Below are 10,420 nucleotides of genomic sequence, written 5' to 3' on the forward strand. Positions count from 1 at the left end.
GTTTCTCAATGAAGGACTTAGGTGAAGCATCCCACATTCTAGGCATACAGATCTATAGAGATAGATCTAAGAGATTGCTTGGCCTAAGTCAGAGTACATACATTAACAAGGTACTACTACGGTTTACCATGTAGAACTCCAAGAAGGGATTTCTGCCGATGTCACATGGTGTGAGTCTTTTGAAGACTCAAGGTCCCTCTTCTAGAGAGGAGAGAGACCGCATGGATCAGATCCCTTATGCTTCAGCCATAGGATCTGTCATGTACGCCATGCTATGTACTCGTCCTGATGTCTCGTATGCTTTGAGCATGACGAGCAGATACCAGTCAGATCCAGGTGAAAGCCACTGGATAGCGGTCAAGAATATTCTTAAGTACTTGAGAAGGACTAAAGAATATTTCTTGATATATGGAGGCGTTGATGAGCTAGCTGTAAAGGTTACAGTGATGCCAGCTTCCAAACTGACCAGGATGATTACCGATCACAGTCTAGGTTCGTGTTTTGCATAAATGGTGGTGCTGTGAGCTGGAAGAGTTCGAAGCAGGACACAGTTGCTGATTTTACAATAGAGGCCGAGTATATTGCTGCATCAGAAGCAGCAAAGGAGGCAGTTTGGTTGGATTCGCAAGTTCATTACTGAACTTGGGGTGGTTCCTAGCATAACTGATCCCATAGAGCTCTATTGTGACAACAATGGAGCAATAGCACAGGCTAAGGAACCTCGCTCACACCAGCGGACCAAACATATACTACGGCGCTTCCATCTCATTCGAGAGATCATCGATAGAGGAGATGTGAAGATTTGCAGAGTACCCACAGAGGCTAACATCGCAGATCCCTTGACCAAGACTTTGGCACAGAGAAAGCATGATGGTCACACTAGGTCATTGGGCCTTAGAGCCTATACTGATTGGCACTAGTGCTAGTGGGAGATTGTTAGTTAGAGCCCTAGAGTCAATCATTTGATGATTGTTGTATGGACTCATTGTATCATATTCTTATGTATATAAAGGCATTTGTTTATGGTTATTATACTTACTTATATTGGTGCCAAATAACTAAGTATAATAGCGTCCTTAAGTAGAAGGTTCTTACCTATATCAATCGATTGGTTGAATCGATAGTGAGATGATATAGGGAACACTACTCTTAATCATTCCTAGTCAAGTATTAACATTCAGGGACAATGTTAATACGACGAGACTAGCATGTAAGTCAACTCGATGACTTGATCTCACAAGTCATGAATATAGAGATATCAAGTTGACACATGGGTATGCATTGGAGAATGTATACTGAATGACCCGTCATGAGAAAGTATCATGGATCGTTATATGAGTATCATATACTTTCTCATGTGGCTATTAGTATGACTATTAGTCCTTGGACCTGAAGTCACCAAGGTTCCCTACATAAGGAGTTACATACTTTGGCTTCGTCAAACGTCACCCGTAACTGGGTGGACTATAAAGGCGATTACTGGTATATAACAAATTATGCGGAGGGATGTGAGTGATGTAGATGGGATCTATCCCTCCTATATGACAAGAGTGACATCATTATTCTTGATAGAGTGAGACCACTAAGTGCATGGCCATGCCCAAATGAGTCAATATGAGATGTTGAGCTCATTTGATTGAGTGAGTGTACTTGGGATTCAAGATTTAGATTGATTAGAGGATGACATGGTCTATGCCACATATTGATCAATCTAGATGTCAATGATAGAAGGACACTTGTCATATATTGTGAAGAGTCACAATTAGTAGTCACAAGGTGATGTTGGATCTCAACATTCTTGTAACTTGGGTAGTAATGATGTGTTGCTAGATACCGCTCATTACTTATGCTTCTAAATGGGTTTAGGAGCAATGCCAACGTTACAAGAACCTATAGGGTCACACACAAAGTGATTAGATGGAGAATAGGTTCATTTGATGAACCAAGAGGATTAGGTTCATGTGATGAACCAAATTGGATTAAGAGTAATCCAAAGTAAACTAATTGAGTTGGACTCATTTTGGTTCATGTGTTAAATGAGTCTAATTTGGACTTAGACTCATTAAGCCAATTTAATTCAATGAATAGAGATTCATTAAATTAAAATTGACTTGAACCAATGGTTAGATTTGATCAACCATGGGAGAGAAGTGGTCAAGTTTGACTTGACTTGAGAGGAAGATGAAAGGTCAAGTTTGACTTGACCATTGCCACCTCATTTGTGAGTTGGCATTAAGTGGGCTAATAATGATGTGCCACATCATCAAGGCTAGCATATGTGTATGCCACCTCATGAGGGAGACCAAGAGTTGTGACTCTTGGTATCCCATGGAGGTTTAAAATGCTTTGAAAGTGGCCGGCCACTTTAGTGCTTTTGGGAGTTTTTCATTTTGGTTTGGTAACTCCATCTTCTTCCTCCTCTCTACCTTTCTTCTCTCCCTCTTGTCCACCATTGCTGATCCTCTAAGGTTGCTAGCACATCTTTAGAGGTTCTCTCCATAGATTGTTCCATGTGGATACACATAGAGGGTTGTACACTTGACAACCTTGAGATTCGGTGAACTTTGGACGAGCGGGATTTGTGAAGGGCATCGTATAAATGGTAAACTCCTTTCCTTTGTAGATCTAGTGTAGATCTAGGTTAGAGAAACTCGTACACGTAGAAAATTTTTGTTTTATAACTTCGCACGGATCCGGTGGCATGGGATTCGGGGTTTCCGCAACGCAAAAAGCGGTTTTTGCGGCCAGAAAAACCCAAAAGATTGGCTTCTATAACATATATACCTGAAGTGGAAGTCTCACTTCTCTTCTTCTTAAGATCTTCCAGGTACACTTTGCAGTTCCTCTTCTAGTGCCCGGTCTGACTCCAGTGGAAGCAGGTAGAATCTTTGGCAACCCCTCCTTTGGGTTTCAGTGCCTTGCCTTTGGCCTTGGCTTGGGACTTTCCCTTACCTTTGGGCTTGCCCTTGCTCTTGTGTTTCTGAACCATCAGAATAGGTTGGGCTTAACCTTCTTAAGGTTGAGCTCAGTAGTTCTTAACATGCTAAGCATCTCGGGCAGTGACTTGTCAATTTCGTTCATGTTGTAAGTTAGAACAAATTGACTATAGCTATCTGGCAAGGATTGCAAGATCAGGTCAGTGCCCAGCTCTTGGCCAAATGGGAACCCCAACCTCTGTAGGTTTTCTATGTACCCAATCATTTTGAGTACATATGGGCCTACGAGAGTCCCATCTTGCATCTTGCACAGAAACAGTGCCTTAGAGATCTCGAATCTCTCGTGCCTAGCTTGTCGTTGATATAGTTGATGAAGATGTTCAACCATATCATAAGCTCCCATCAACTCGTGTTGCTTCTGAAGCTCAGAGTTCATAGTTGTGAGCATGAGACAGGACACATCTAATGCGTCGTCTTGATGCTTCTTGTAAGCATCTCGGTCAGCTCGTATGGCAGTGGCAGGAGGTGCCTCGGGAATGGGTGTCTCCAGGACATACAGTTTCCTTTCCTGAGTGAGAACAATTCTTAGGTTCCTGTACCAGTCCAGGAAGTTAGCTCCGTTGAGCTTGTCCTTATCAAGGACAGAACGTAGGGAGAAGGTGTTTGTGTTTGACGATATGGTAATCTACAACAGAAAAATACAGAAAATAAATAATCATATTCCATTAATCATTTAATTAGGCCTTTAACTAAATGGTGCTCCCACTAAATTATAGAACTTCTATAGAATCAAGTCATGGACATGGTCAAACCACACTTACTAGATTCTAACTATATATAATTCGTGCGGGACAAGATCCACATCATACTACGCCCTGAGTTAGCTTTGGCTAAATCGCCCAAGACTTAGTATGATCGGTAGGTAACTAATTACCAATTACATCTCTATGCAACTCTTGTTTATAGGATCAAGATTCACATTTATATTAAAACTTGAGTTAGCTTTGGCTAAATCGCCCAAGAGTTAATATAAATGTGATTTCGACCTATCTACTAACCATTGGAAAATGCCTATAGTTAAACTCGATCCAATTGAGTTAACTAGTTACTCAATCTAGTTGAGTTGTACTCACCCATGCGTTGATAGGTGGGACCAAGATTGTCCCTCCGCACCCTACCAAGATAATATGTGTTGCTCTGCTTTGGCAGATTCAACAACAACATGTGATCGAGGTAGTGATGGGTATCACGGTATGATAGACATTTCGAGTTGACGCGATTGAGATCTAATCTAATCGACGACGTGTATCATATATGCGATTTAGATCCAATCTAATCGTTAAGGTGCATCATGTACGCGATTTAGATCTAATCTAATCGTTGAGGCACTAATTAATTACTCTACTAGCATGCATCACATATACACACACAAGCAATTAATTAATTGTGATTAGTCATGACCCTACTACGATCTTCTCAAGCCAATGAGAAGATCGGATGGTTAACCTAGGGTCAACAGCTTCTTCAAGCTCCTCCCTTTGACCGTCATGTGTTGCTCGCACCCTCCTCGTAACTCCGTCTCGAGTGGACCTTCCACCGCTCCAATTTTGTACATTACAAATTTGAAACTCGAGTTACATTCGAGTCTAAACTATTTACAACAGGAATATAAAATAAAGGAAGGCACGACGCGCAGGTCACAAATCAAGTACAACACGCACAAACACACAAAATGGCACGTAGGCCATATTATGAATTACAATACATATTTCCAATAAAATTGGGTTCTTTGGGCCATGACCATCACAAAATGATACATAATTCTAAATTATGTAATTTCTATAAATTTCTGTGATTTTACTGCTATTTTTACAATTTTATGAGTAGCAATTTCCCGGCGATCCCGTTTAGCGATTTTCGGGTGCAATCGCGGAATAAAGCCCCTTGCGGGGTTAGGTCAGCACCCCTACTCGCGATATAACCATCGCGAGTGTTCCTAAGAGATTCTACAGTGCCTTAAGTCGTTGTCCCAAAATATTTTGGGCGAGAACTTGCCGTTTCGGAAAATATTTCTCGGTAGTCGAAGCCTACAAGTGTCCTAGCACTCGTTGCTTCTCTTTTACGAGAAAAATACTCATAAAAACCATAAAAATCATAAAATCACAGAAACTTACAGAACTTTAATTTTTCATAAAAATTAAAATAAAAACAAGTACATGTTCGCACATAGCTCTGATACCACTGTTGGGATTTTCGAGCCGCAAAAACCGCTTTTTGTGTTGCGGAAACCTTGAAATCCCATGCCACTGGATCCGTGCGAATATTAAAATTTTACATGTACAAGTTTTATAACCCTAGATCTACTTTAGATCTACAAGAAGAAGAGTATACCTTTGTAGCGAAGCCCTTCGCTTATCCCGCTCGTCCAAGGTACGCTGGATCTCGAGGGTGTCAAGTGAACACCCCTCTATATGTATCCACACGAACGATTAGGTGGAGACAAACCACTAGAGTTGCTAGCACTCTTGATGGTTCGGCCAAGGTGGAGGAGAGGGAGAAGAAGATGAGAGGAGGAAGAAGATGGAGTTACACAAACAAAATGAAACTCCCACAATGAGTTAAAGTGGCCGACCACATTGAAAAGAGGTTATATACCTCCATGGGATATCAAGAGTCACAACTCTTGATCTCCCTCATGATGTGGCACACACATAAGCCAACCTTGATGATGTGGAACATCATCATTGGCCCACTTAATGCCAACTCACAAATGAGGTGGCAATGGTCAAGTCAAACTTGACCTTTCCTCTTCCCTCTAAAGTCAAGTCAAACTTGACCACTTCTCTCCCATGGTTGATCAAATCTAACCATTTGATTCAAATCAATTTAATATGATGAATCTCTATTCATTGATTAAATTGATTCAATGAAACATAATCTAAATTAGATCCATTGAACACATGAATCAAATCGAGTCCAACTCAATTAATTTAATTTGGATTACTCTTAATCCAACTTGGTTCATCATATGAACCTAATCCTCTAGGTATATAAAATAAACCTAATCTCCATCTAATTGCCCTTTGTGTGTGACTCTATAGGTTCTTGTAACGTTGACAATGCTCCTAAACTCATTTAGAAGCATAAATAATGAGCGGTATCTAGCAACACATCATTACTACCCAAGTTACAAGAATGTTGAGATCCAACATCACCTTGTGACTACTAATTATGACGCCTCACAATATATGACAAGTGTCCTTCTATCCTTGACATCTAGATTGATCAATGTGAGGCATAGACCGTGTCATCCTCTAATCAATCTAAATCTTGAATCCCAAGTAGACTCACTCAATCAAATGAGCTCAACATCTTATATTGACTCATTTGGGCATGGCCATGCACTTAGTGGTCTCACTCTATCAAGAATAATGATGTCACTCCCGTTATATAGGAGGGATAGATCCCATCTACATCACTCACATCCCTCCGCATAATTTGTTACATACCCAGTAATCGCCTTTATAGTCCACCCAGTTACGGGTGACGTTTGACGAAGCCAAAATATGCAACTCCTTATGTAGGGAACCATGGTGACTTCAGGTCCAAGGACTAATAGTTATACTAATAGCCACATGAGAAAGTATATGACACTCATATAACGATCCATGATAGTTTCTCATAGCGGGTCATTCAGTAAACATTCTCCAATGCATACCCATGTGTCAACTTGATATCTCCATATCCATGACTTGTGAGATCAAGTCATCGAGTTGACCTACATGCTAGTCTTGTTGCATTAACATTGTCCCTGAATGTTAATACTTGACTAGGAATGATTAAGAGTAGTGTTTCCTATATCATCTCACTATCCATTCAACCAATCGATTGATATAGGTAAGAACCCTTTTACTCAAGGACGCTATTATACTTAGTTATTTGGCACCAATACAAGTAAGTATAATAACCAAAACAAATGCCTTTATATACATAGGAATATGATACAATGAGTCCATATAACAATCATCATATGATTGGCTCTAGGGCTCTAACTAACAGTTTTCAAGCACTGTTTCGTATAAATCTTCACACCATCTTCTCAGCCAGTTCTTGGAAACTTAGGGTTGAGGTGTTGCTACACTTCTAAGCTTCAAGAGGCAGTGAAAGCAATAAAATCTCTAGGGATTCAAGGTTCAAAGTGTTAGTAAATTTATATTTACATTTGATTCCTTATTTTGAGTTGTATTTTCTTGTACTTGAGTTGTAAAAGGTTTCTCCACCTATGGATTGCTTCCGAGAATGAGTTGTTTTCCTAGTGGAGAGTGCGTCATGCGTGGATCCTTGGATTAGTCACCTCTTCTTAAGGTGGGTACCAAGTAAATCCTCTTGTTAGCATTGAGGACCTTTTGCGTCGAGTTTTATCCTCTGCAACATCATTATCGATGAAACACGAGAAGCTATTCATCCCCTCTAGCTCCAAAGTATCCCAACAATTGGTATCAGAGCGAGGTTGCTCTTCATTGGAGTCATCATCAAAAGGACAACGAGCTAGAGGAAGAAGAAGTTGAAGCCCCAATTTCACTAAGTCAGAGATTTCAAAAGCTCAACTTCAAGATGGATTTCCATGATGGACTCGGATATGACACAAGGATGCCTCCACCATTCACATCAACAAGTTTTTATCTTTAAAAATAAGAGATTGAAAATTTCTTCATTATGAAGATAGAGCAATGGTTAGCTCTCATGGAAGGTTTTCAAGCTCCAACAAATGATAAAGGCAAGCTCATCAAGATGAGCAAATGGAGTCAAGAGCAAATTTGTAGATGTGAGGTCAATGATAAAGTGACCAAGCTATTGGTAAATTTATTGCCTAGCAACATCTTGAGCAAGATAGGAGAATTTGAGGATGACAATGAGCTTTGGAGCAAATTGGTAAAGATTCATGAAGAACCCACCAATACACCAAATCAAGGCAAATCCAAAGAGGGTAACACATTGGATCAAGAAGATGAGGAGTCCAAAGTTGAGAGATGCTCAACATCGAAAGAAAAAGATCAAGAAGTTTCATCCTCAATGGAGTGCAACAAAAAAAGATGCATACTCTTTGTTTCATGTGTAAGAGGATGAAGATGAAGAGGCCTCCACCTCTAGGATTGAAGGGGAGCGTCATTCATTGACACCGGAGCAAGAAGAAGCTTCTACTTCCAGGTCAAATGGAGAGGAACATGATGCCACCTCCACAACAACAACAACTACAACCAAACCTTTTCCCACTAGGTGGGGTCGGCTGTATGAATCCTTTTACGCCATTGAACTCTATCTCCTATTATATCATCATCTATATTTAAATAAATTTTATCTTGTTTTATTGTTGCTAACCAAGTCTTTTTTAGTCTTCCTCTTCCTCATTTGATATGCATGTTTATCATAGTTTCACATCGCCTAACTGGAACATTTATTGGTTGTCTAAGTACATGTCCGTACCATCTTAAATGTGTCTCTCGGAGTTTTTCCTCAATAGATACAACTCTGAATTTCTCTCTAATGCTCTCATTTCTTATTTTGTCCATCTTCATATGTCCACACATCCACCTTAACATCCTCATCTATGTAACTCTCATCTTCTACTCATGTGCTTGAGTCATAGCCCAATATTTAGCTCCATATAACATAGCAGGTCTAACTGTGATTTTATAGAACTTACCTTTAAGTTTAAGAGGTACTTTAGGGTCACATAAAACACTCGACGCTCCCCTCTATTTCACTCATCCTGCTTGTATTCTATGTAAGACATCTCTCTCAATCCCCCCATCATTTTGTAAAAATGATCCTAAATATTTAAATCTCTCAGTTTTGGGCAACTCGTCCTCTCCTATCTTAACAATTATTTCATTACTTCAAATATTTCTAAACTTAAATTCCATATATTCTATCTTTAATCTACTAAGCTTAAAACCTTTCCCTTCTAGTGTTTCCCTCCAAGATTCTAGCTTAGCATTTACTCCTTCACGTGTCTCATCTACCAAAATAATATCATCTGCAAACAACATGCACCACGGTACTGTGTCTTGAATGTGTACAGTGAGTTCATCCATAATTAGTGTAAAAAGATAGGAACTTAGAGCTGATCCTTGATGTAACCCTATCTTTATTGGAAATGCTTCAGTTACTCCGCCTGAAGTCTTTACTCTGGTCGTTACATCCTCATACATATCCTTAATTAGTTCAATATATGTTACGCTAACACTTATCTTTTCTAAAATTCTCCATATAATTTCTCTTGAGACTCTATCATACGCTTTTTCTAAGTCAATGAATACCATGTGTAGATCTTATTTTTGCTCCTGATATTTTTTAATTAATTTTCTAAGAAGATGTATAGCTTCTATTGTCGACCTTCCAGGCAAGAACCCAAATTGATTTTTTTTCACTGTGGTCTACTTAATCTTTTTTCTATTACTTTTTCCCAATGTTTCATAGTATGACTCATTAGTTTAATACCCCTATAGTTTGCACAATTTTGTACGTCTCCCTTATTCTTATATAAGGGAACTAGAGTACTTATCCTCCATTGATCAGATATTTTTCTCATTTTCAATATCATGTTAAATAATTTTGTAAGTCATTCAATACCTTGTTTCCCTAAGCACTTCCATACCTCTATTGGAATATCATCTGGTCCAACGGATTTTCCATTGTGTATCTCATTTAAAGTTTATTTTACTTCTAAAGTTTGAATTCTACGATAAAATTAAAATTTCTATTCTCATTTGACCTAATTAAATTACCTAAGTTAAGTTGATCACTTAAACATTCATTAAAAAGTTGATGAAAATACCTCTTCCACCGCTCTTTTATTTCTCCATCTCTTACTAATACCCTATTACATTCATCTTTAATACATTTTATTTGGCTAAGATCTCTTATTTTTCTTTCTCTCACTTTAGCTATTCTATAAATGTCTCTTTCCCCTTCTTTTGTATCAAATTTTTGATATAACCGTTCAAAAGTTTCATTTTTTGCTTCACTCACTACTTTCTTAGCTTCTTTCTTGGCTATTGTATATTTTTTAAGTTTTCCTCGTTCTTACAAATATATAATTCCTTATAAGCTATTCATTTTTCCTTCACTTTCTCTTGTACTTTTTCATTCCACTACCAAGATTCTTTACTTAGTGGTGTATGTCCCTTTGACTCACCGAGGACACTCTTAGCTACTATGTTCAACTTTGATACCATCTTATCCCATGTTGTATTAGAGTCATCGTATATTTCACCTAATGCTTGTACTTCTACCTTCTCCTTAAATATATGTTGCTTCCCATCCTTTAACTTCCACCACTTAATTTTAGGAATTGTATATATTTTCTTTCTATTGATTCTATGTTTGAGGCGTATATCCAAAACTACTACCCTATGTTGGGTAGTTAAGCTTCCTCCAGGGATGACTTTGCAATCTTTACAAATCTTTCTATCTTTCTTTCT

The sequence above is a fragment of the Zingiber officinale genome, chromosome 3B (assembly GCF_018446385.1).
Source record: "Zingiber officinale cultivar Zhangliang chromosome 3B, Zo_v1.1, whole genome shotgun sequence".
NCBI lineage: Eukaryota > Viridiplantae > Streptophyta > Magnoliopsida > Zingiberales > Zingiberaceae > Zingiber > Zingiber officinale.